The 25,821-nt window shown below is 45.4% G+C and overlaps 1 protein-coding gene and 1 pseudogene across 1 annotated transcript in view; one reads left to right on the plus strand and one right to left on the minus strand.

The window, feature by feature from the left end:
- Positions 1-25,821, plus strand: part of LOC126094552 (protein groucho) — a 701,311-nt gene that overhangs the window by 257,898 nt on the left and 417,592 nt on the right. The gene's annotated exons all lie outside the window — the stretch shown is intronic.
- LOC126095915 (5S ribosomal RNA) lies at positions 2,192-2,309 on the minus strand (annotated as a pseudogene).

Below are 25,821 nucleotides of genomic sequence, written 5' to 3' on the forward strand. Positions count from 1 at the left end.
GTGTTTTCAGTTTCATACGATGTACGCTCCCGGAATAAAGCAAGAGGAAATTATGGCGTGCCTTCGGAAGGGATTTTTTTTTTATGCCGACTCAGATTGACAGCAGCAGTGAAAGTGGAGATGTTGTGTTAGCTGAAGACAGTGATCTCGATTTTCGAACGGAAAAATCAGTGTTGTCTTGTGAGAGAGCGCAAAGAACCATTAGCAAAAAAATGTGACACAGTTGTTCCGGTTGAAAAACATACAACAGGAGCAGAGCCTCTACCAATACATGGCACCTCAAGGCACTGTGTACTCATTAGCGCGAAGAAGGAACATCACAGAAGCAGATGGATGTGTGTTCTCTGTCAAGTAGCCCGATGCCTATCTGCATAAAGGAACTGCATTTTACCTTATCACCTAAAGTAACGATTTTTCGTGGAAAGTGGCTCCATCTGAAACCACCCCGTATGTGTTCAAAGAAATGTATGTAACACTTGTTTTTCACGTTTTCCATTCCCAATGTAAGTCCAATAATCTAATGAAAACAAAAAATTCAAAAAATTAAATTTTTTAAGGTTTCGTGTGTGAAAGGGTTAAGAAAATCATATGTTATCCTAGTTACGATGCATGCTGTCGTTAGGAAATGGTTTTGCCGAGTGCAGCGTCACGGAATGAATTTTTCGTACGTCGCCTTTGCTTGTAGCGCCGATGCCGTGCCGACGCCAACACCTGCGAGTCAGCGCCCTCGCCTGTGGCGGTGGTGTAGGTGTCGCGGCAGAGTGGGGCGGGGGTGGGGGCGGCGGCAGGGGCGGGGCGGGCGAGGACAGTGGGTACTGTAGACGCGTGCGGGGACGGCGAGCAAGCAATCCCATTAATCACGCGGAAATGGAAAGCCCCCCCCCCCCTCCTCCACCGTCTCTGTGTGTCGCCCGGCGCGCCATCGATCCGGCCGCTCTGCCTCTAGCTCTGCGTCTGCCTCAGGCCAGGCTACCCGAGCCGAGGTAGAGACGGCGGCAGCCCGCGGCCTGGCGTGGCCGCCGCGACGGCCGCCCGTCATTGCCACGCTGCAGTATGCGCGCTGCACTAATGGTCGCGCACACAGTCCTCGTCATGACAGCTGCTCTTGTCTGGCCCCTAAAACTATAGTCCCTGTTACACGAGTTGTTATACGACTGCTGTAAATTTTTACACCTACACTATATGGTCAAAAGTATCTGGGCACTCGTTCTCTATCTTTGGTCTACACTGAAGTGACAGATAACCACCTAATATTGTATCGGACCTTCTTTTGCCCGGCGTAGCACTCAATAAATCGTAGTAGTTTCCACGCAGAAATATTCAGCCATGCTGCCTATGTAGCCGTCCATAAATGCAGAACTGTTGCCGGCGCAGGATGTTGTGCACCAACTTACCTCTCGATTAATTCCGAATAAATGTTTGATGGGATTCAGTCGGGTGATCTGGATGGCCAAATCATGCGCTCGAATTGTCCAGAACGTCCATCAAACCAACCACCAACATCGTCAACCAATAAATTACATCGTCCAGTGACTGAAAATGGTCTTCAAGTAGCCGAACATAACCATTTCCAGTCAGTGATCGCTCCAGCTTGACCGGAAAATCTAGTCCATTCCATGTAAACACATCACACACCATTATGGACCTACCACCAGCTTGCACAGTGCTGTGTTGACAACATAAATCCATGGCTTCATGGGGTCTACGCCTCACTCGAACCCTACCATGAGCTGTTACCAACTGACATCGGGTCTCATCTGATCAGGCCACAGTTTTCTAGACATCTGTGGTCCAACCAATATGATTACGAGCCCAGGAGAGGCTGTAAGCAAAAGAGCTCGCATCGGTCGTCTACTGCCATATCCCATTAACGTCATATTTCGCCTTACTGTTCCAACGGATAAGTTCGTCGTATGCCCCACACTGATTTCTCCGGTTATTTCATGCAGTGTTGCTTGTCTGTTAAAAACTAAGCTAAACTTAACTCCGTCCGAACAGGCCATGAAGGCCCAACAGTACCGACCAGCCGCCGTGCCATCCTCAGCCCACAGGCGTCACTGGATGCGGATATGGAGGGGCATGTGGTCAGCACACCGCTCTCCCGGCCGTTGACAGTTTTCGTGACCGGAGTCGCTACTTCTCAGTCAAGTAGCTCCTCAGTTTGCCTCACAAGGGTTGAGTGCACCCCGCTTGCCAACAGCGCTGGACAGACCGGATGGTCACCCATCCAAGTGCTAGCCCAGCCCGACAGCACTTAACTTCGGTTATCGGACGGGAACCGGTGTTACCACTGCGGCAAGGCCGTTGACCTGCTTGTCTGTTAGCACTGACAATGCTAAAATAACACAGCTGCTTTCGATCGTTCAGTGAAGGCCTTCGGCCACTACGTCTACCGATCTGCGTTCAGATCTGTTAATTCCCCTCGTGCGGCCATGATCACGTAGGAAACCACCTTTTTATATGAATCACCCGTGTACAAATGACAGGTACGCCAGTGCACTTCCCTTTTATACCTTGTGCTCGGGGTACTACCGTCATCTGTGTATGTGCACATCGGTGTCCCATGACTTCTGTCCCTCTGCGTAATCCTACACGTTGCTGTAGTGACATCACGTGGTAAGCCCCTTGACGACCCCTCCCCACGAGTCTTTCTCTCGGTCAAGGTGACTTCCTTTTTGCAGTGCCATTCTGGTCACGCTATTCATCAGGTGTACCCATCGTAATGGTGTCCACTCTTCAGTTTTCGGTCATCAATTTTTCCTTCTACCACTTTTCTTTCCATTGTCTCTCGCCTTCTGGTCATGTGAGCAAAATACACTCTAAGATAGAAAATAGAGAAAAAAAAACAGAAAAACTTCGCACTACGAAGGAATTATCCGAATGTGACGGAAATTGGTAGATGCGATGTAGATGTATGGAGAAACAAATTATTACAATTTCAGAAAATCTGGATCACTTATTAAAGAGAAAGAGCTTCACAAATTGAGCAAGTCAGTAACGTCTGGCTCTTATGCAAGCATCATTCGGCTCGGTATTGATTGACAGAGTTGTTGGGAGTCCTCCTGAGAGATATCGTGCCAAAGTCTACTCGACTGGCCCGTTAGAACGTCAAAATCTCGCATAGTTTGGTGGGCCCTGCCCATAATGCACCTAACGTTCTCAATTGGGGAGAGATGCTGCGACCTTGCTGGCCAGCTATGCTTTGCAAGCACTCAGGCAAGCATTAGAAACTGTCCCCCTTTGGGTGCGGGTATTATCTTGTTGAAATGTAAGCCTAAACACAGGATGGCTAGCCATGAAGGGTAACAAAACGGGGCGTAGAATATCGTTGACGCACCGTTGTGCTGGTGGAATGGCAAAGTAAAGAATGTCGAGGTTTTCCACAGAACCACGGAACAAAGGAATATGTGGAAACACTGACAAGAGGAAGGGACAGCCTATTAGAACACCTGTTAAGACATCGCGGAATGACTTCCGTGGTGCTAGAGGGAGCCGTAGAGGGTAAAAACTGTATGGGAAGACAGAGATTGGAACACATCCAGCAAATAATTGAGCACATATGTTGTAAGTGCTACTCAGACATGCAAAGGTTGGCACAGGAGAGGAATTCGTGGAGGGTCACGTCAAACCAGTCAGAAGACTGATGACTCGTGTTGCGGATGACAACCAAAGAAGTTCTGCTATGAAAAATAATGGCACCCTAGACCATCACTCGTGGTTCTCGAGGGGAACTGAGGGTAACAGTCAAGTTGCTATCCCACCACTGTGTGGGACGTCTACAGACACGTCTTCGCTGGTCACCGGGGCTCAGTTCGAAGCGGGACTCACGTCAGCACTGAAGACAATTCTACTTCAGTCAACCAGATTCCAAGCCGAAGACGTGGCTGGAGACGCTCTGGACAGCGGTGAGATATCAAGCTCACTGCTGCCTGCCATACGGTCCAACAACCAGAAGTGTTGGTCTGGGGTGCCACTTCTTTTCATAGCAGGACCCTTTGGATGCCATCCGCGTCACCCTTACAGCACACCGGTACGTCGTCGATATTCTGCGCTCCGTGTTGGTGCCCTCCACAGCAAGCCATCGTGGGCTTTTCTTTCAGCAAGGTAATGCCAAACCGCACACGGCGAGAGTTTCTACTGCTTGTCTTCGTTATTGCGAAACGCTGCCTTGGCCTGTAAGGTCGCCGGACCTGATCTCTCTCCAATTGAGAACGCTGGAGCATTTGCATATGGGGGACGAAGAATTTTCAGAAACTGCGCGGTGAAAACCGATCCCATAATTTTCCTAAGTGCATTTTCTGAAGACAGTAGACACCTGTCGTACAATGTATGGCAGCTTTTGCAACATTCGTTATGCACATAATTCTGTTACTCTCCTGCGACGTAAACAAGATTGTGACGACACGCCTCAGTCTTCTTTCTGAATACACCAAAAAAAGGTTTGCCAACACCTTGGTTGTGGGAGTTCTGGAACCGGTGCAGAAAATTGGAATAGAGATCAGCATAAACATCATTTCCGCCCTTTTTATTGCTCATGAAAACCACACATTGCATGTTTTACCCCCATAGAGCGAGACCATTAGAGGTGGTGGTACAGATTGCTGTACACACCGGTACCTCTAATACGCAGTAGCACGTCCTCTTGCATTGATGCATGCCTGTATTCGTCATGTCATACTATCCACAAGTTCATCAAGGCACTATTGGTCCAGATTGACCCACTCTTCAACGGCGATTCGGCGTAGATCCCTCATGTCGTTGATGGGTCATGTCGTCCATAAACAGCCCTTTTCAATCTCTCCCAGGCGTGTTCGATAGGGTTCATGTCTGGAGAACATGCCGGCCAGTCTAGGCAAGCGAAGTCGTTATCCTGAAGGAAGTCATTGACAAGACGTGCACGATGGGGGCGCGAATTGTCGCCCATGAAGACGAATGCCTCGCCAATACGCTGCCTATATGGTTGCACTATCGCTCGGAGGATGTCATTCGCGTATCGTACAGCCGTTAAGACACCTTCCATGACCACCAGCGGCGTACGTCGGCCCCACATAATGCTACCCCAAAACAACAGGGAACCTCCACCTTGCTGCACTCGCTGGACAGTGTGTCTAAGGCGTTCAGCCTGACCAGGTTGCTTCCAGACACGTCTCCGACGATTGTCTGGTTGAAGGCATATGGGACACTCATCGGTGAAGAGAAAGTGATGCCAATCGTGAGCGGTCCATTCGGCAGGTTGTTGGACCCATCTGTACCGCGCTGCATGGTTTCGTGGTTGCAAAGGTGGACGTCGGGAGTGAAGTTGCGTATCATGCACCCTATTGCACACATTTTCAGTCGTAACACGACGTCCTGTGGCTGCATGAAAAGCATTATTCAACATGGGTGGCGTTGCAGTCAGGGTTTCTCCGGGTTCCTCCGAACCAAAATTCGTAGGTAGCGGTCATCCACGGCAGTAGTAGCCCTTGGGCGGCTTGAGCGAGGCATATCATCGATAGTTCCTGTCTCTTGTATCTCCTTCATGTCCGAACAACATTGCTTTGGTTCACTCAGAGACACCTGGACACTTCCCTTGTTGAGAGCCCTTCCTGGCACAAAGTAACAATGCGGACGCGATCGAACGGCGGTATTGACCGTCTAGGCATGGTTGAACTGCAGACAACACGAGCCGTGTACCTCCTTCCTGGTGGAACGACTGGAACTGATCGGCTGTCGGTCCCCCTCTGTCTAATAGGCACTGTTCATGTATGGTTGTTTACATCTTTCGGGGGTTCAAATGGCTCTGAGCACTATGGGACTTCACTGCTGAGGTCATCAGTCCCCTAGAACTTAGAACTACTTAAACCTAACTAACCTAAGGACATCACACACATCCATGCCCAAGGCAGAATTCGAACCTGCGGCCGTAGCGGTCGCGCGGCTCCAGACTGTAGCGCCTAGAACCGCTCGTCTTTGGGGGGTTTAGTGACATATCAGAACAAAGGGACTGTGTCTGTGATACGATGTCCACAGTCAACATCTATCGTCAAGAGTTCTGGAAACCGAGGTGATGCAAAACATTTCTTGATGTGGTTATAAGATCGGTATTTCTTTCTGCAGTCCGACCTGATACGGATTCGAGACACTTCTGTTAGTTTTGAAATTACCGTCGATAAATTATTCATTTAATGTCTTTCGTAGATGAACTGTAGCTTCAGAGCGCCTTATCAAAGAGCAGAAGCCTGCCATTTGCTTTCACTTCGACTAAGTTGACCTTCAGTTATATCATCACCATGTATTGTTTTACTCGGCTCATTGTATGACGAGAATGACTCAAGTTGTGTCCGAGGGGACGTTAAGCCATAAACTTGCTTCCTTCCAGTTAATCGTGTTTATCTGGCATACCTTTAAAAATTTGGTAAAATAAAGTTATTTGCTAGTAAATGGGTATTCCTCAATGAATGAAGTATTTATACAATTAGTTTTTATTTAGCAAAAGCAGGCATCGCTTACACGGTATATAGTACCTACAAGTCGCGTATATTACATATGACTAGTTTCACTCATCAGACGCGAGCACGTTAGAAGTTTTACTTGTTGCCATCAGGACAATGTACGTCGGAAGATGCGCACTTTTTATGAGCACGCAGTAAATCAAATAATGCACGACGTGTGGCTGTTTATCTGCATAGCAGCTTTTATTTATTTAAAAAAAATGTAGGCTATTTGTAATCAGCAGTTAAGTCCTTCCAGTGCCTAAATATTTATTTTTATATAACTCCCTGTGAACATACTGCAGATATCTTATAAAAGTGAATTGACGAAGCCTACGTGAAACTATTCCCGCAGTTATCTTAAGATAAGAAAGCACGTGCCGTCCGGCAGCTTACAGGTCGTGTTCAACATGTTGTACATTATGTGACACCTGGTAGCAAAACACCGCACTACAAAGATACACGTTGCCACTGTGCGTAGCCAGTGTTTGACTAACAAGGGGATGGTTTGACATGTAGGTCACCGATTTTGATTAAATTTTGCAAAGACGTTCTACGTCGAAAATAAGACGACTTGTGTTTCGACTTTTTGCCAGACATTCCCTAGTTTTAAAAAATAAAATTAAAAATTAAAAAAACCTCGAGGCCAAAGTTGATGCCGCAGAACCGGTTTTTCAATGTTGCACATCGAAAGATTGCTTAGAAACAAATATTTTTTATTAATGTAATAACGTTCAGGTTATTAACTTTTTTGTGCTTCCACGCTCCAGCTATGGTGCCCGTCATTCAGTGTCTGTAGTACAGCGAGCGGCGGCGGTCGAGGATTCCCAGATGCGGTAGCTCAATATGTTCGGTCAGATGGCTTGGATAGAAAAACGCTGTCAAGACATTAGACTATCGAACCACTGATCCGTGTTCGATTCTTGGTCGTGGCTTTATTTCGTTCGATATTTTTTCGGCGTGTTTGGTAATATTCTGGTAATCACAATAGGGCTACTTTTCTTTGTCTTTTTTTAAGTAAAACATCCGGAGATGTGATTATTAATCAAATAAGTATAAATATAATGTATTGACAGTTATTTAGAATACAAAAATACACCTAAAGTATGTTTTTGCGTAATCCTAACTTATCGTCTATTCGTGAGCATTCTCGCAATCTGTGGGGTGAAACCTATCATAGAAACAGTCAAAGCATAAATATTTTTGCACCACGCACAACACACGAACGAAATCTCGCCGCATTGACAAGTTTTCCGGTACATTGTTCGTGAAAAACATATCCGATTCACGTTGCTGAAAACAGATCTCTCAGATATCGAATTACATGCATACCAAGCGTGTTTAAGCATATCTTGAAGGACAACCGTAGGCAACTTGTTGTGGACCAACGCATGAATTTTGTTAGCATACGCTCTATTTGCTCTGCTGTGATGTCGCATGATTTTGAAGTAGTGCGATGAAATTCTTTATCTGTCGGTAAAAGTAAACGTCATACGGTTGACAAAGAGAGGTACATTTTGGCGGTATCACTTTCACGATGCAGGTCGGCTGAGCATCATCATCTACGAAAGTCCTATGTAGCGCGCCATTTATCACGATGAAAATAACTGTCAGTACATTACATATACTTACTTGATTATTAATCACACATCCCGATGTTTTACTTGAAAAAGGAAAGAAGGGTATTCACATTATCAGGATATTAGCACATACACCGAAAAAAGTATCGAACGTAAAAAATTGCCAAGACCAGCGCGGTTTGGCAGTCTAAACGTCTTGACCGCTCGACTGCCGACGTCGCTTCGCTAGACATCGAATGACGGATTCCCTAGCTATGGCATGAAAACACAAAAACGTTAATAACTCGAACATTACTAACGTTGAGCTCTGTGTTATGTCAATAGAAAGTGCTTGTTTTTAGACGATTTTTCCGATTATTTTTCAAAAACTATGGAGTGTCTAGCAAAACGCCGAAAAAGGTGTTTCTTTATTTTCAATATAGTACGTCCTTGCAAAACTTGATTAAAATCGGTGAGCCACATGTCAGATCCCCCTCTTGTATGATAACAGAGCCGGTTATAATATTTTCTGAAGGATCGTTTACTTGTCGCACGACGCCTATTGGAAATCAGCATTGTTTCAGAGCAACGTTGTCATTTAAAGTATTGGTGTTGTAGGCTATATTCGTGCCTGGACCGTGGTTCCAAGGTAAATGAGGTGGTACGTTATTGCTTGAGTTCAGCACTGATGCGGATATCCGTAGTAATACGAGTAATGTTCTGCCGATGAAAGCCTGAGCGAATTAGGATATCCGCCAGTATATCATCAGATATCTGCTGTAATTGTAACAGTGTGATTAAAAGTAAAACGACAGTATCATAATTACAATTGTCGCGTGTTTGCATTACATGTGATCTATAAGAGTAATAAGAATAATTGCAATTATTATTGTTACGCGTTCGGGATGGAGTGACTTGACTGTACATTGTCGTGGAGATAACAGATACATCGTTAGACATCTGCAAGGGTTAAAGATGACGACATGCTCTTCCTCTCAGTTTTCGTGACAATTACACGTGCATCTCGTTTCCGACCCACCTGCAGCAGTCCTACCCCTGATTCATCCGTGATGCGTTTGCGACAAGGGAGATCACTGGTACAGTCAGCGAGAACTGCAAAACAAAGTGATGTGAAGGTTATGTTGTTGTGCCATGCTCAATTTCGTCAATTAAAGAGTGTCGAGCGGTACCGCCACCAGTCACAAATACTTTTTTTTCCAACTTTATTTTTTTGCCACGTTCTGTTTCGGCTGTTATCCCCATATTGAGGTAGATAAATTTCTTTCGTACACAGCGCTCGAGCAGACGACGTGCTGATGTTATTCTAAAACAAGTGCAGCTATTTAAAGATGGGCATAATGGCCTTTGACCGATGATGGTGGTAAAATACTTGTGAAATGTATGTGTGGCGGGTTGCGAAATGACAGCTGTTGTAGGACCTTCTATCCATTGAAATTTTCATCAACTGTCAGAGTTCCGGTGGAATGAAAAGGTTAAATCGTTTACGAAGTTTGAATATCTATGCATATTAACAGGAATGCAAAAGACTGACACATTTTATTTGCGGAAGAAGGGAAAAATTGTTGGGAGATGACGACGCTAGGTAAGATCAGTTTGAGTTCCAGAGAAATATAGGAATACGCGAGGCAATACCGAATCTATGTCTTATATTAGAACGCGCGTTAAAGAAAGAGAAAGCTAAATCAAGAGCGTTTGTGGATTTGGAGAAAACTTTGACACCATTGGCTGGAGTTGAAACCTGAAGGCAGCAGCGATAAAATACAGGGAGCGAAGCGTTATCCTCAACTTGTACAGAAACCAGGCTGCAATTATTGTAGTCGGTGGATATGAAAGGTAAGTAGTAATTGAGAAGTGAGTGAGACAGGATTGTAGGCTACTCCCGATGTTATTCACTCTGTACACAGAGCAAGCAGGGAAGGAAACTAAGGAGAAGTTTGGGACGCGAAATAATGTTTAGTACATACTACTGGCGTAAGATTGCCTGGGAGTGAAAGGATCGGGCCAAGTAAGAATTAAATATCATTCGTAAAAAGATTTTTATTTACACACCTCAGGAAAAATAGATTTTCTTATTAGGTCAACAGGACCTTGACATTTTAAAACTATGCAAAAATGTAAGAACAATTATTGTTAATCGATCAACAATTTATCAAATATTTCAGTGAGATCAAATAACAAACGTTTTGTGTTAATACTTGCTTTCAATTATCGAAGATGGGAACATGCAGTATGATAGTTTAAATTTACAACAAATGTTATTCTCTTTCCAAAAACATATAAATTTTGTGTGCCACTGGTTACTATTGTCGAAATATGGCGAGTTTCAAGAAGGGAAGCAAGATAATGTTTCACCAATTGAAGTTACATAAAAACTCTTCAAAAGTTCTAAGAAAACAGTCTTCAAAACAGGCAGAAATTTATAGAATCTGTTTGGCTAAAATACAACAAATAATTCAGGTTTACCTAAAATGGAGTTTATTGAAAAGAAACAAGACAATGAAAACTGACTGATAAGAAACCACCACATATCGGACAGTGTGGTGTGGACTAACGAACCCGAAATTACTCAGGGCGGGCCGGTACGCTGATCACCATACTTCTCCTTTTCTAAGCAGCCAGTGTGAACAAGCCCGAAGGTCGATGTCCAGTATGGTAGATATTCTGAACGTGAGTTTGAACATTGACCAATAAGGTGGCAGAAGGGTGTGTGTGTATGAATTCCTTAAGGGACCAAACTGCTGTGGTCATCGGTCCCTAGACTGACACACTACTTAAACTGACTTAAACTAACTTATGCTAAAAACAACATACACAACCATGCCCGACGGAGGACTCGAACCTCCGACGGGAGAGGCCGCGCAGTCCGTGACATGGCGCCTCAAACCGCGCGGCCACTCAGCGCGGGCAGTGGCAGACGACCACCGACGTGACAAGTGCGCTATCTCCCTTCAGTACAGAGTCGCGAAGCGCCATATTGGCTCTCAGTTGAAGCCCATATGTACATGGGCCGTTTCTGAGAACTGACAGATTGAGAAGCTCTCAAAACGGCTTCGTTACTTGTATGATTCGTTTTAATAAAATGACGGGAAACGTCATATTCGAGGTTAAAGAATTGTTGTAACTTGCATTATTATCATAGTATGCCATTTGAAGGCAGTTCGTGGTGTCGCGGTCACTTCCCGGGTTCGATTCCCGGCGGGGTCAGGGATTTTCACCTGCCTCGAGATGACTGGGTGCTTGTGTTGTCCTCATCATTTCATCATCATTCATGAAAGTGGCGAGATTGGACTGAGCAAAGGTTGGGAATTTGTACGGGCACTGATAACCGCACAGTTAAGCGCCCCACAAACCAAACATCATCATCATTTTCTGAAGGTATTTTTCAGGAATGAAGCTTTTGAAATGTGGGGCTACAGAAAAAAGCAGAAAATTAGAAGGGTAATCGGGTAACTAACGAGGAAGTGAAACTAATTGGGCGGAAAAAAAGATGTATGGTACGACATGACGAAAAGAAGGGATTTTTTGATAGGGCACTTCATGAGGCATCAAGGAATCGTCAGTTTATTTATGGAAGGAAGAGAAAGGGGTGTGAAATGTAGAGCAAGACCAAGACTTCAGTACCATAAGCAGGATAACATGGATGTAGCTTATAGTAGTTATGCAGGGATGAAAAGCTTGCTCAGGAGAGATTAGCTGTGGAGAGCTGCTTCGTACTGAAGACCGCAATAATGACGGCAACAATTACAACAACAGTAACATACGGCTGCGGATGAAAGACACGCGGATAATACACTTAGGTATGCAGATAGCCTTACGCTCATACTGGGCAGTTCGTTGGAGATTATTTCTCGTGGGGCACTGCGCTTCGTTATGCCCGGGGCTCAGCGCTTGGCCTGTCTACAGTGCCGCGTGTTTGTATTCAGTCACCCGTTGCTGACAAGCGTCGCGGAGGGCGGACGCTTATCATAGCAAACTTGTCAGCGCAGGCGCGCACACGATAACGTCCGAATCACCCACGCGCGCACCAGCAGCCGGTCCTTTCCACAATAATCCGCCGCCATCACGATGCGCGTAATATTACCTGTCAACACTCTGCAGTGTTCGGTGCTGCATAGGGCAAGGAAAGGGTAGCGGGAGCCATTGGCTCGTCATCCGAATCGAAAGAACTTTGACTGATGGGGCATATTCCTGTTCAAACAAGCTTCCATCGTCACACACTCTCCTACCTATGAAGACCGATCCCCACTAAACGGAAAGCGACGTCGCCGTCAAATGGTGGTTTAGAAGATATACCTATTTTCACTCGGTTAGTTGTTTTTTCTTGTCTCCTGATTACCGGTTTTAGACACTGTCCCTCATCTTGAGACCATTCATAGTTACACGGTAATCCGTATGAATTACATAACACTGAAACTTGTTTTTCTGTAAGACGTGGTTACTGTATATAACTACCAGATTCGAGAACAATGCAGACAATAAAATAAAACTTAAGGAGACACACAATTCTCTACTATAACATGAGTGAGGAGGCCAGGAATAGACAGTGTTAGCAGAGGACGCTGCCGTCTCCCCGCCGACGTGAAAGTCAAAATTTCCTTTCCCGGAAGCGTTAACGTTGACTCCCCGTTCCGTGAGTATACAGTCACTTGAAATCGAATGTGGACTAATTTGACGTTCCATTCCGTCAAGTGTGAATCGACCGCAGAAAGCTCTTTCAGGCTTTCCATATATTTCAGTGGCATACAAACGAAATACGAAGTAGATACATGTTTGTGGCTTTTTGTGTAAATCTACTTTCATCTGCTTTTCCGTTAAAATGTTTTATTCGTACGAGCGTGAGTTACGCTTGAATGTAAGTATAGAGTGTCGATACCGAAAAAGAATTCTATAGTAACTGGAACTAACAGTTTTTTTGGAACACGGCCAGAAAAATCTAAGTGGCGAAGTAATGTGTGTTCGAATAATGAGGAATTAAAAATACCTTTCCCAACTGAGGAATTACTTTTCAGAATGACTCCTGTAATGTGGACTCGCACAACATTTCGTGAAGTATTTAAGGTAGGTAAGTAATATTTGCGGAAAAAAGCGTGCAAAGGAGTCAAGCATTTTGTTCCGTGGTTAAACTCTAACTTTCTATCTCGCAATTGTGTTGATGGCTGCGTAGAGCCTTCAATGTTGATGACATAGATGGATAAGCTGTCCACACTGTTCCATAGCGTCGGTCTCCGTGTCCGAGCTGGTTTTCACTTTCACAGTGTCTCATTTCCATTCTTGCGTCACACACAGGCACGTACACAATAACAAGACAGTGGAGCCATTCCAGAGAAGCACCTTCGTTGCTGGAAATGATGCACGCCCTACCTCAAAATAGCAGTTCTTCTCGTCGTCGTAGGTAAGTGCACGAACATAACAAACGCAGGACATGAACGTTTCTGTCATTTATGGTACATGGATCTTTGAGAATGACACAAGAAAGAACGATAAGGGTTTAATGTTCCGTCAACGAAGAGGTCATTTAGTGACTGAGACAATCTGGCATTTGGGAAAAGTATCGATCATGCGTTTTCAAGGGAACTATTCCCGAATTTGAATGCGAAACGTGCTTCTGGATGGCGAGAGGGGGAACTGAACTGTTGTCGACATGCCTGATAGTACAGTGTCTAAACGCTGCACTATCTCATTCGATGCCGATGCTATGCGGTTTTGATTTTGGACAAATATTTGAGCGGAGCGAAAACAAAACTTTAGAAATCATACAATGGATTTTTGTCCGAATTTTCATAGCGAAACGGAGAGTGCGAAGTGGACAAATGGGACATCAGATTGATCAGCGTGATGTTTAGTTTCGAAAAGCTGATTTAATTGCTTGCAAGTAATCGGAGTAATTAAGAAAATGTCAAATAGTGGTAGTTTCTCGGCCAGCTGTCAGAAAGTTCATCTCTTCAAAGTCTAGCTGTTTTCACATAAAAAATTAGCTTGTGAAAATATTTCGCTGTCTAAAGATGCGAAATAATAAAAATTGAAAAAATAGGTCAATTGTGTTGTTAAATGGTTTGTCTAAAAGTAAGAAATAAAATAGATTAGTGAAAAATTTGACACGCCCTTTAATGATGCTACACAGCAGTAGACTGCAAGATCTACGTAATTCGTAATTCAACTGGCAGATATCCTCAAGCATTCTAAATTAAACATTGAACTTTAAATTCATCATCGGCACCTCATTTTCTGTCCATGATTTCGAGGATCATTCAAAGGTGCGTCAAATGTTGCTCTAAAATGTTTTTTTGTTTGTTTATTACTTTAGAGAAATCATTTCACAATACACTTGCCCCTTGTCCTTTTTTCCCCCCTCAACAGTGTTCCGAAGTTCGACATCACGGGCTGCCAATCACAAATCATGCCCATTAAATAATTATTTAAATTTATACAGTGAAAATGGAGCTGTTAAAATCGTGTCTGTGATCAGCATCCAAGAGGTACTTTATGGACGAACTATGAGTAGTACTTAATAACAATAGCTTTTCCTGTGGCCCCCATATACGATTCCACATTTATCCAATATTTGTTGTACCACGAATGAATTCATGTTTTATGATAATTTCGCTACGAGAAATTGTGGCGATTGATTTCTTTCGGTCGGAAACTAGACTACACTGCCCTGCAATTTGCAACTGTCTGTTGATGACGTTGTAGTGTATAGGAAAGTGTCGTCGTCAATTCACTATAGGAGGATACAAAAATAATAGGACAGAATTCCCATTTGGTGTTATGAATGACAGGTTACTCTATATGTTTTAAAATATAAGTTAATGCTGGTGATTACAAGAACAATAGTGTAATATTCGATTACAGTCACATCTATTAAATATCTAGGCTTAACGTTGCAAAGTGCCCTGAGGTGGAAGTGAAGTCGATCGTACAGGAGGCAAATGGTGGACTTCGGTCTATTGGGAGAATTTGGGGGAAGTGTAGCTCATCTATAAACACTTTCACGACCCTTGCTAGCATACTGCTCGAATGTTTGGGATCCCCACCAGGTCGGATTAAAAGATGTCGAACCATTTAAGATGCTTTCTGCGACATTTGCTCTGACAGACTGCAGAACGCTTTGCTGCCACCAACGTACATCTAGGTTAAAGAGCGCGAAGACAAGATAAGAGAAATCAGGGATCGCACGGAAGCATATGCTTATAGACTGTCGTTTTACCCTCCATCCCCCCTTGCGAGTGCATCAGAAATGGGAATTACTAGCAGTAGTACAGGTTAATCTCGTAGGTTAACTCTTTGGTAAAACTGTGTGTTTTTTCAATTAACTCCAAAGTACAGAGCGTATCGTCTAACTCTTACCAACAGAGAGGAATTACTCTCCTCAGTAACTGGGGAACCATATGCGCTAAATCACGCAATATGGCGTGTCTCCGTGTCTTGCAACTGAAATATGTTCGAAGAGCTACATAAAATTAAGTAAAATATTAGATTTTGGAAATATAGGAAAGCAAATATTCAGGAGTTTTAAAATAAGACACAGTTCTTGTACATTACCTTTTGTACTCGGCGGTACTTCAACGAAGACGCGGAAGGTGGGACAGGTGGCCATGCCGCGTTCCTTGACTTTAGGAAGGCGCTCAATACAGTTCCAGACTGTTGCTTCAAGGAGATAGTATGAACATAGGGATTCTCGGTCCAGCTTTGTGAAGGGATTGATGAGTTCTAAGCAGATAGAGCACTGCTTGTCACTCTTAACGAAGAGAAATCTTTAGAAGTAATAGTGACTTCGGGCGTACCCCAAGCGGGAGATGTAGGACCATTAATTTTTACAATATATAAAAAAGAAACATTGTGGATAGCGTTGGAAGTCCCATGAGGCTTTTCGTGGATGACGTTGCTGTATACAGAGAAGTAGTAACGCTAGAAAATTGCAGCAAAATGCAGGAAGGCTTGCATAGGCCCGAAACTTCATGCAGAAAGTGGCAATTGACCCGCAAAATCAGCAGATGTAACCTATTACGAATAAACAGGTGGAACTCGAGTTGTGGTATGATTACATGAATGGCGAACAAAAACTGGTCGCATCCATTAAAATATCCGAGGGGCGTTCGGTAAGAAATGCTACACATTTTTTTCTCGGCAGATTTCGGTTGAAAAATGCGGAATATGTTGTGGGACATCGTGGAATATTCACACTTCTGTTCCAGTAGTTTCATGGAGTTCCGATAGATGATGGCGCTATACGTAGCCTTCAAAATAGCGTCTGTAATGGAAGTGCCTTCCAAGCAGAGAGCCGTCATTGAGATTCTTTTGGCAGAGAACCAAAGCATCGCAGATAGTCATAGAAGCTTGCGGAAGGCAGTCAACAAAAGCACAGCGAGTCGTTGAGAGAGACGTCTGTCATCGTCGCAGCAGGGTCGGACAAACTTGTCAGATCTCCGGTGTGCCGGCTAGCCAACACAGCTGTCACACTCTCGTTATGTTGGCTCGAGGGACAGTGGTCATGTGTGTGTGATTTGCGCTTGCGTGAATGTGTCTGTGTATGTTGCCTAATTCAGAAGGCGGCCTTTTGGTCGGAAGCTTACTGTGTAGCAGTCTTTTTATTGTGACTGTCTGCGACTCAACATCTCCACTATATAGTGAGTAGCAATCTATCTTTTTCACAATACTGTCAGTATAGTAAAAGCGCTCTTTATTATGATACAGTAAATTAATAAGTTTGATTAATCTTACCAACCATTCTTTTATATTAATGATTGAATTTTAATTTTCTTAGATCATGGACTTCATTTCAGGTTAAATGAATGTATCTGAACTAATAAAAACGCAACACCTGCCAGAAACTGATTTATTAATCACTCAGTCACAACTAATTTCGTGAGCATAGTCACATATTGCCCTCGTGAGGATCAAATCACAAAGTAATGTTCACCTGTTTTTCAGCTTAAGATGTGACTTTATGGTCCGAAACTAGTTTTGATTGAGAGATTAATAACTCCTGGCAGCTGTAGCGGTTTTATTAGTTGAAATGACTTACTGCAGCCCCAAATACCAAGTTACGTCAAATGAATGTAGCTGATAATCGTTGGTTTTTAATCGTCTCAGGCTTCTACACATTTAAATGTTTAAAAAATATTGTGAGACCGGCTGTATGGGTGTTGACCAAGGGCCATTACTACATTAAAAAGAGGAAGTTATTGTACACTAGCGATAACCGAATGTATTTCTCGAAATTACCTCAGTCAAATGCCAGTACCTGCAGTAGTGGAAATCAGTATAAACGCAGGGATACTACTAAAGCAATGGTACAATGTCTGAAGCGTGCCTGTATAGAATTTATTATGAAATTGGTAGATACATGTAAGACAAAGAATCACGACGAAATTACATAATACGAGTAACAAAATAAGGTGTCGGCATTTCTTTACGGAAACTGGTATAAAGACACTCACTGTCCTCTTGTATTATTGCATTGATCGAATTTTGTCCAATCTCCGTTCAGCCTAATTACCTCAAGAATTCTCTTCGCTACTGCTCTTGTTAGGCTATGTAGTTCTTGCAGTGAAACTGTCACCCATACTTCTAGTAGCGCTCTTTTCAGCTCACATTCGGCCAAAAATTGCCTTGCATTGCGATAAACACGTCTTGCAAGTATTCCCCAAAGGTTTTCTACGATGTTCAAATATAGACTTCGTGCAGGGTGGGAAAGACATCGATATCTTTATCTTTGAATGACTTTTCTGTTGTAGAAGAAATATGCACAGATGCGTTATCGTGTTGAAGCACTGGACTGTCTCCTTGGTCCTCATACATTCTAATCAATTTTTCTCTAGCATCTCACTGCACATGTTAAGAGACTATGCTAGTGTTCAGCCAAATAATGTGTGATTTACCTTTAGCGCAGAAAGCTGCCCAAACCATAACAATTTCAGCGCCTAAATCTTTGCTCATTCTTACGTGCTACTCTGTTCTCAGATCATGCCAATAATATTGAAATCCACCCGGCCTATGTAAATTAAACTTCTTGTCTTCTCTGAAGGTCGCTTATCCCATTCTCAAGCCCATGGCATATGTTTTTCACCAAACTCCAATCTAGCCTGTTTGTGTTTGGGTATTAGATCTGTTTTCTGCAGTCGTTTTCTTGAATGCAAGATGTTTGTCAAGCGACTAATGTTTTAGTAAGCATCTAGCAGTTCCTGTCAACTATAAATCAGCAACAAGTTGAGGGTTTGTGACACTTGCTTTACGCAAAAGTAACAGTTTCGACGCCTCAGATAATTTTCTATATTGCCCATATTTTCCATTTTGTCCAAATCGTGTGCCCAATCTAACGAAAATAACGATCACTGTACTTGAACGGTTCAACTTCTTCTCGATTTGACGATTAGAGCGCCTCATTTCCTTGTATGCGCCGATTTTTGCTTTTTCGTTACTCGATTACTGTTTCCCGCGTCGCATTGTCACAGTGGTGGTTTATATACACAACACGCACTGACGGTAATGGTAACTTGTTTCTTACCTGCAGAAAAGGCACGTACGAGCACCCTAACACCGCACAGAGCCGACTGCATTTATACCGAGTTCCATCCTCTACAACCTGAATCGTGATATCTTGTTATATATTGTACTGCCGACATCAAACGCAGTACCGTTTGACTGCATTTGTAAGTGTACTCGTTGTGGATCTCGATACTGTTCCACATATTATGTGCACAACTATTCCAACCGACAATGTAAATTTTCGTACAAATATTCATGCCTTTATACTGATTTCCATTACTGTACTATAAGGCCACGGCCGACCACCTCCCTAGTGAAACTAGATCTATAAGTATGAGAATACCTGTTTTTTCTAAAACTACACTCCTGGAAATGGAAAAAAGAACACATTGACACCGGTGTGTCAGACCCACCATACTTGCTCCGGACACTGCGAGAGGGCTGTACAAGCAATGATCACACGCACGGCACAGCGGACACACCACAAACCGCGGTGTTGGCCGTCGAATGGCGCTAGCTGCGCAGCATTTGTGCACCGCCGCCGTCAGTGTCAGCCAGTTTGCCGTGGCATACGGAGCTCCATCGCAGTCTTTAACACTGGTAGCATGCCGCGACAGCGTGGACGTGAACCGTATGTGCAGTTGACGGACTTTGAGCGAGGGCGTATAGTGGGCATGCGGGAGGCCGGGTGGACGTACCGCCGAATTGCTCAACACGTGGGGCGTGAGGTCTCCACAGTACATCGATGTTGTCACCAGTGGTCGGCGGAAGGTGCACGTGCCCGTCGACCTGGGACCGGACCGCAGCGACGCACGGATGCACGCCAAGACCGTAGGATCCTACGCAGTGCCGTAGGCGACCGCACCGCCACTTCCCAGCAAATTAGGGACACTGTTGCTCCTGGGGTATCGGCGAGGACCATTCGCAACCGTCTCCATGAAGCTGGGCTACGGTCCCGCACACCGTTAGGCCGTCTTCCGCTCACGCCCCAGCATCGTGCAGCCCGCCTCCAGTGGTGTCGCGACAGGCGTGAATGGAGGGACGAATGGAGACGTGTCGTCTTCAGCGATGAGAGTCGCTTCTGCCTTGGTGCCAATGATGGTCGTATGCGTGTTTGGCGCCGTGCAGGTGAGCGCCACAATCAGGACTGCATACGACCGAGGCACACAGGGCCAACACCCGGCATCATGGTGTGGGGAGCGATCTCCTACACTGGCCGTACACCACTGGTGATCGTCGAGGGGACACTGAATAGTGCACGGTACATCCAAACCGTCATCGAACCCATCGTTCTACCATTCCTAGACCGGCAAGGGAACTTGCTGTTCCAACAGGACAATGCACGTCCGCATGTATCCCGTGCCACCCAACGTGCTCTAGAAGGTGTAAGTCAACTACCCTGGCCAGCAAGATCTCCGGATCTGTCCCCCATTGAGCATGTTTGGGACTGGATGAAGTGTCGTCTCACGCGGTCTGCACGTCCAGCACGAACGCTGGTCCAACTGAGGCGCCAGGTGGAAATGGCATGGCAAGCCGTTCCACAGGACTACATCCAGCATCTCTACGATCGTCTCCATGGGAGAATAGCAGCCTGCATTGCTGCGAAAGGTGGATATACACTGTACTAGTGCCGACATTGTGCATGCTCTGTTGCCTGTGTCTATGTGCCTGTGGTTCTGTCAGTGTGATCATGTGATGTATCTGACCCCAGGAATGTGTCAATAAAGTTTCCCCTTCCTGGGACAATGAATTCACGGTGTTCTTATTTCAATTTCCAGGAGTGTAATACCATGAAATTTCTGGTATCCCTATAAAAGTATTCCATGGATTAATAAAAATGCTACACCTGCTGATGCTGATTAAGGAAACCAGGCAGCACTCGTCAGTCACTTATTCACCAGTCAGACAGAAGCAGTATATCCGGTCTATTTGCGTATAGAGTAAATTCTGTGTGCAAGTATGAGAAAGCGTTGCACATGCTCGTATAGCGTGTATCTGAGGCGGAACATGCGAACCATCCAGGTGTTCACCTAGTGGGTGCGGGAAATCGTCTAAAAACGATATCCAGTTTGGCCGGCACACGACCCATCGTCGCTAATACGCCGGGCGGACTCGACCCGAGGCCTTCGTATCTCCCCGTCGCAGCATGCGCGGTTATACGAGAGCGTTCAATAAGTAATGCAACACATTTTTTTTTCTCTGCCAATTTCAGTTGAAAAAAATTCGGAATTTGTTGTGGGACATCGTGGGCTATTCCCGCTTCAGGCCTTATGGGGTCATGAAGCTCAGGTAGGCGGCATTTCTATACGTAGTCTTCCAATTGGCGTCTGTAACGGAGGTGCTTTCGATGCAGCGAGTTTCTTTTGGTGGAAAACAGAGCGTCGCAGATATTCATGGGCGCTTGCAGAATGTCTACTGAGACCTGGCAGTGAACAAAAGCACTGTGAGTCGTTGGGCAAGGCGTGTGGCATCATCGCAACAAGGTCGCGCAAACCTGTCCGATCTCCCGCGCACCGGCCGGCCGCACACAGCTGTGGCGCCTGCAATGTTAGAACGTGCTGACACTCAGATTCGAGGTGATCTTCGGATCACAATCGAAAACCTTGCGGCTCAACTGGACGTCTCTAATGGTATTGCTGACTCACCCTTTCACCAATTGGGGTACTCCAAGGGTGTGTGGCGGCTGAGTTCCTCACCGCATAACAGAATACCATCAAGAGCAACGGAGGACCATCTGTGCTGAATTGCTTCCCATTACGAGGCTGATCGTTACAGTTTCTGTCGAACATCGTCACAGTGGACCAGTACGGCGGTACCAACCAGGCGTACAGGCCCTGCCAGTAAGGTTGCGTAAGGTCGGCACATTGAACCGAGATGATTTTTGGGTTATCTAGCCAAAAGAGTGGGGAATAATGTGACGTATTGCAATCCTGAGTAAATATACTATTACTACTGCTGCTACTAATACACTGGTAATAAAAAGCGTTTCCTCCAGTGTATCACAGGAACATCTTCATGTCCGATGAACTTTGCAAGTCAGTCTGTTGGATAGCGCGTACCGAGAAAGTGATCAGATATCCTTTCATTCCTTATTGTAACGTGTAATACGTGAGTCTATTGACTAGTTGCACGCTGATACGGCGAAGGGAGCTGCAAGACTTGATGTGCCGCCGAGAAGATATCGAGCGCGAGCAGCAAGTAGAGAGTAGAGAGCACAGGAAGCTGGTCCGGGTGTTAATGACAACGCAGCGGGCGGTCGTTAAGGAGCGCAGCGATCGCCATAATCGTCAGCGCACCGCGCTACGCTGCCGGATTATTGTCGTGCGCTCGCGCCCTCGCAGTTTTTTGCCTTCCCCTCGCCCTTCTCCTCCATCGCACCACCCTGCCCTGCGCACACCCTCCGCGACAAGGGTGCGAGGCCAGAGTGATTCCCGGTCTCGCCAGAGGATGCGAGAGAAAGAGGAGGCGAAGAAACACTGCGGCCGTGTACAGAGATATATGACGCACGCGCGGAATAAAAATGGCCCTCTCTGACCCTGCGTCACCTCGGCAGCCGACGGGGGTGGCGAGGAGGGGTGGCGCGCGGCTGTTGGCCGGAGAGGGGGAAGGAGGGAGGAGGCGGCGGCGGCGGCTCGAATGGAAGCCAGCATGGCGACTAGCCGCTCAAATTTGGCCAGCAAACTGACGTAGTATCGATTTCCTCCCCACCCTGTCCGGTGGTGCCTGCTCACCTCCACACCCCCTTCACTCACCCTCGGACACACACACACACACACACACACACACATTCCTGATACAGCAGCGAACCCTTCAAAAAATGCCCGGCTATTGGCTGGCTATGATTGGGAATGAGAGGGAGAGGGAGAGAGATGAAGAGAAAGAGAGATGAAGAGGAAGAGAGAGAGAGAGAGAGAGAGAGAGAGAGAGAGAGAGGGAGAGAGAGAGATGAGCGAAACGAGGAGAGTTAGTGCTCTGCTCCGACACACGTTCACGTTTTTGGCGTACACGTGTAAAAAGGCTGGCCGTCCTCCCATGATGAAAAATACGGCTGCCCCCTGCCCCCCCCCCACTCCCACCCCCTCCCGACAGACACGCAGACAGGCATTGCGAGAGCAAAGTGTCACCCATCCAACGTACATCTGATCGTACGTTCTCGTGTAAAGACCTCATCTTTGTCTTTTGTGACTTACATCTTAGTGCCTATTCCTACTAAAAGTCAGTGAGATCCTACATGGTACTATGTAAAAGTTCTAATTAATTAAAATTGGTACGTCTTACTCGCATCCTACCCTTGAAAGCAGTTCGCTTGGGAGTGAATTTGCCGATCCCAACGTTTCTGTTGAAACGCGTCCTGGAAGTCTTCCTTTGATAGTGTGATCTCTGCCGCCCCGCTTGTATCTCCTCCGCTGAAATCAAATCTTCGCCGCTTAGACTTCAATTACGTACTGAAGAAGAGGAAGAAGTCTCATGGAACAACGTGTCTGGTGAGTACGGCGGGTAGGGAACAACTATCGTCTTTTTTTAATCAAAACATTTTGAATAGTGTAGGCCTAATGTGTTTGTCCAGTCATTGTGGAATACGAGGCATTGTGACGTACGACCCAACAGTCTTTTTTAGCTGCTGTGAGCTGTGCTAGTATGTGTGCTCGCTGTCTGGTCTTCAACCAGGCAGCAACTACGGACAACAACAGATTTCGTAGCATCTGTTGACGTCTGGGTCGGTCATCGAAATATTGTTCGTTTTTGGTCTAGAGGTAAAGCATACGCTTGGAAACAGGAAGGTTGCAGGATAAAATATCTTGATATTTTTCAGTCTGCCTTTACACTTGCCATAACCTTTCACTGGTGTGAATATATGCCAGGGACGACACGTTCGGATTCCACGGTAAACTGTAGGTTCCCTTTCCCCGGTAGTGTCACTAGATTGTAGGTTAGGGGCCAAGCAAGTTGTCGAAGTGACGACCAGTTGAATGACTTGCACCAGACGGCTGAACATCCACCTTGAAGGACTCACAGCCATTGCGCTGTCCCGTAAAATGGAAATAACTCGGCTGTATATTCGAGCCCAGCATTAATTAATCACGCCGAGAAAACCCGAAAGATCAAGATTGGATCGTCTTCAAGCAGTTGCTTGAATTCTCTGCAGATTTCCGTGCAATGTTCATTCTGATCGTGTTGAAACAGTCATGGTACAAACTTCGCCACACTGTTTCTGAAGTTCAGTTCTGCGGAATACGTTCTCAAGGTGTTACAGAGGCACTGAATGGTGAGACTGAGGTCCTTCATTTGCTGGCGTGATACGAGTCGACGGCCGATCACGACGGTCGTTGTCATCATCAGTCGATGTTCGCTAATTTTTTGAACCGCTTGTATCAGTCTTATGTCTGTGTCTGATCTGAAGCCATGCGTCCAAAAAATTGTTTCAACGTTTGGTGCGTTTCTTCGGCGTTTTGCCAACTCTAAAACAAAATTTCATACATGCATATTGCCCTTTCAGGTTAGCCGCCGCAAAACCCTAAACTCACGGGAATATGGTAATGGAAATACGCTCACCAACAACTAACCGAACCACTCAGCCGACTTCACCTCTTCCAAGAGGGAAGTAGGGGAGAAACCTTGCGATATTCCACTATATCCCAAACTGTTTCCGCGCAGCATTCAAATTTTGGGAACTTATGGCTAACACTTCGTATGATAGTGCTTATCAGAGGGTAAATGCAAGAAAGAAACGAATGACGAGTGGCATGTAGAAAGATGCCTTAACTACTAGCTCGCTTGTTCCTTCCTACTTCCTTCATTCAGCTTCCTATAACAGATATAAACTGTTAGCAGCACAGTTAGTGATAATCAGGTTCCAATGTAGCAGATTAAATCTCAGTCGAGTCGATGACAGCTTACTGCTAAGTGGATAGCTATTACGATTATCAGTGAAATGTAAATCATTGATAAAAACTGACGCGGTGGCCAAAGGGTAATCCCTGCTTCTCCTGGCATGTCAGCCAATTAGATTATACGATTACTATGTGGGAGCAGTTTCTCATCGATGTGGTACTCGCTGTACCACCCACTGTCTGCACCTCACTCCACACATGCGTCATACATCAGCTAATGCTTTCTCTGTGCACTACAAAACGAAGCTTGGGATAGAAATTATGGCTCCCAGAGCTAGGAATGTTGCACACCGTTCGTTACTTGGCTTGACGACCGCTTCAGTGGATTCACGACAATGATTGGCTCCCCAGACGATCCGATCTTAAACCAGCTGAGCTTTTGTGGGCTGCTGTCGATATTCGGGTGCAGTCGAAGAATCTAGCGTAAACTACACGAGAACAGCTGCCCGTACAATTCCAAAATGCGTTAATCAGTACCTTTTCGGAACGATTCCTGTACGTCAGAGCCCATTCCACGTCGTGTTACTGCAGTTTTGAGTTCCCGCGGAAGGCGACTCACTACTATCACCACCCACTGCCCTCCGATAATCTGCGGCTACTCTGTGCATTTCAGGAGTGTGGCTTGGAAAGGGGGAGGGGGGGTTAATGTCAGTCTGCAAACTCAAAGATCCGTGGTCCGTCCTCGGTCGGTCTTATTTCCAGAAGTGAAAGAACCGATAAGTGGCTGTGTTAATGTAGAAACTAGATATTTAAATTCTCATGTGCACGCCATTAACTCATAGACTGCATCTTGGATGCTGCGGCCGGCCGAAGTCTCATAATTACTATTAAAAATTCTTAGCGTGAAATAGAGGAATGGAAAAATGTCAAAATCTGGAAGCCCACGGCAGACGTTTGCCGTGCCGTACTTGATCTGGAAGACCTGCCGTGTTAGTCAGTAGAAAAACAGAAAGACATGTTAACGGTATTAGCCGGCCGGGGTGGCCGAGCGGTTCTAGGCGCTACAGTCTGGAACCGCGCGACCGCTACGTCGCTGGTTCGAATCCTGCCTCGGGCATGGCTGTGTGTGATGTCCTTAGGTTAGTTAGGTTTAAGTAGTTCTAAGTTCTAGGGGGCTACAGTCTGGAACCGCGCGACCGCTACGTCGCTGGTTCGAATCCTGCCTCGGGCATGGCTGTGTGTGATGTCCTTAGGTTAGTTAGGTTTAAGTAGTTCTAAGTTCTAGGGGGCTGATGATCTCAGAAGTTAAGTCCCATAGTGCTCAGAGCCATTTGAACCATTTTGTTAACGATATTGCCATTTCTTCCTCACACAGGGAGCTCGCAACGTCTGTTCCCAAGATTGGAGTTGCGTAAGAAACAGAAGTCAATACTAAAGATATTTTTTTATAGT

This window comes from Schistocerca cancellata, chromosome 8 (genome assembly GCF_023864275.1).
Source record: "Schistocerca cancellata isolate TAMUIC-IGC-003103 chromosome 8, iqSchCanc2.1, whole genome shotgun sequence".
Classification (NCBI taxonomy): domain Eukaryota; kingdom Metazoa; phylum Arthropoda; class Insecta; order Orthoptera; family Acrididae; genus Schistocerca; species Schistocerca cancellata.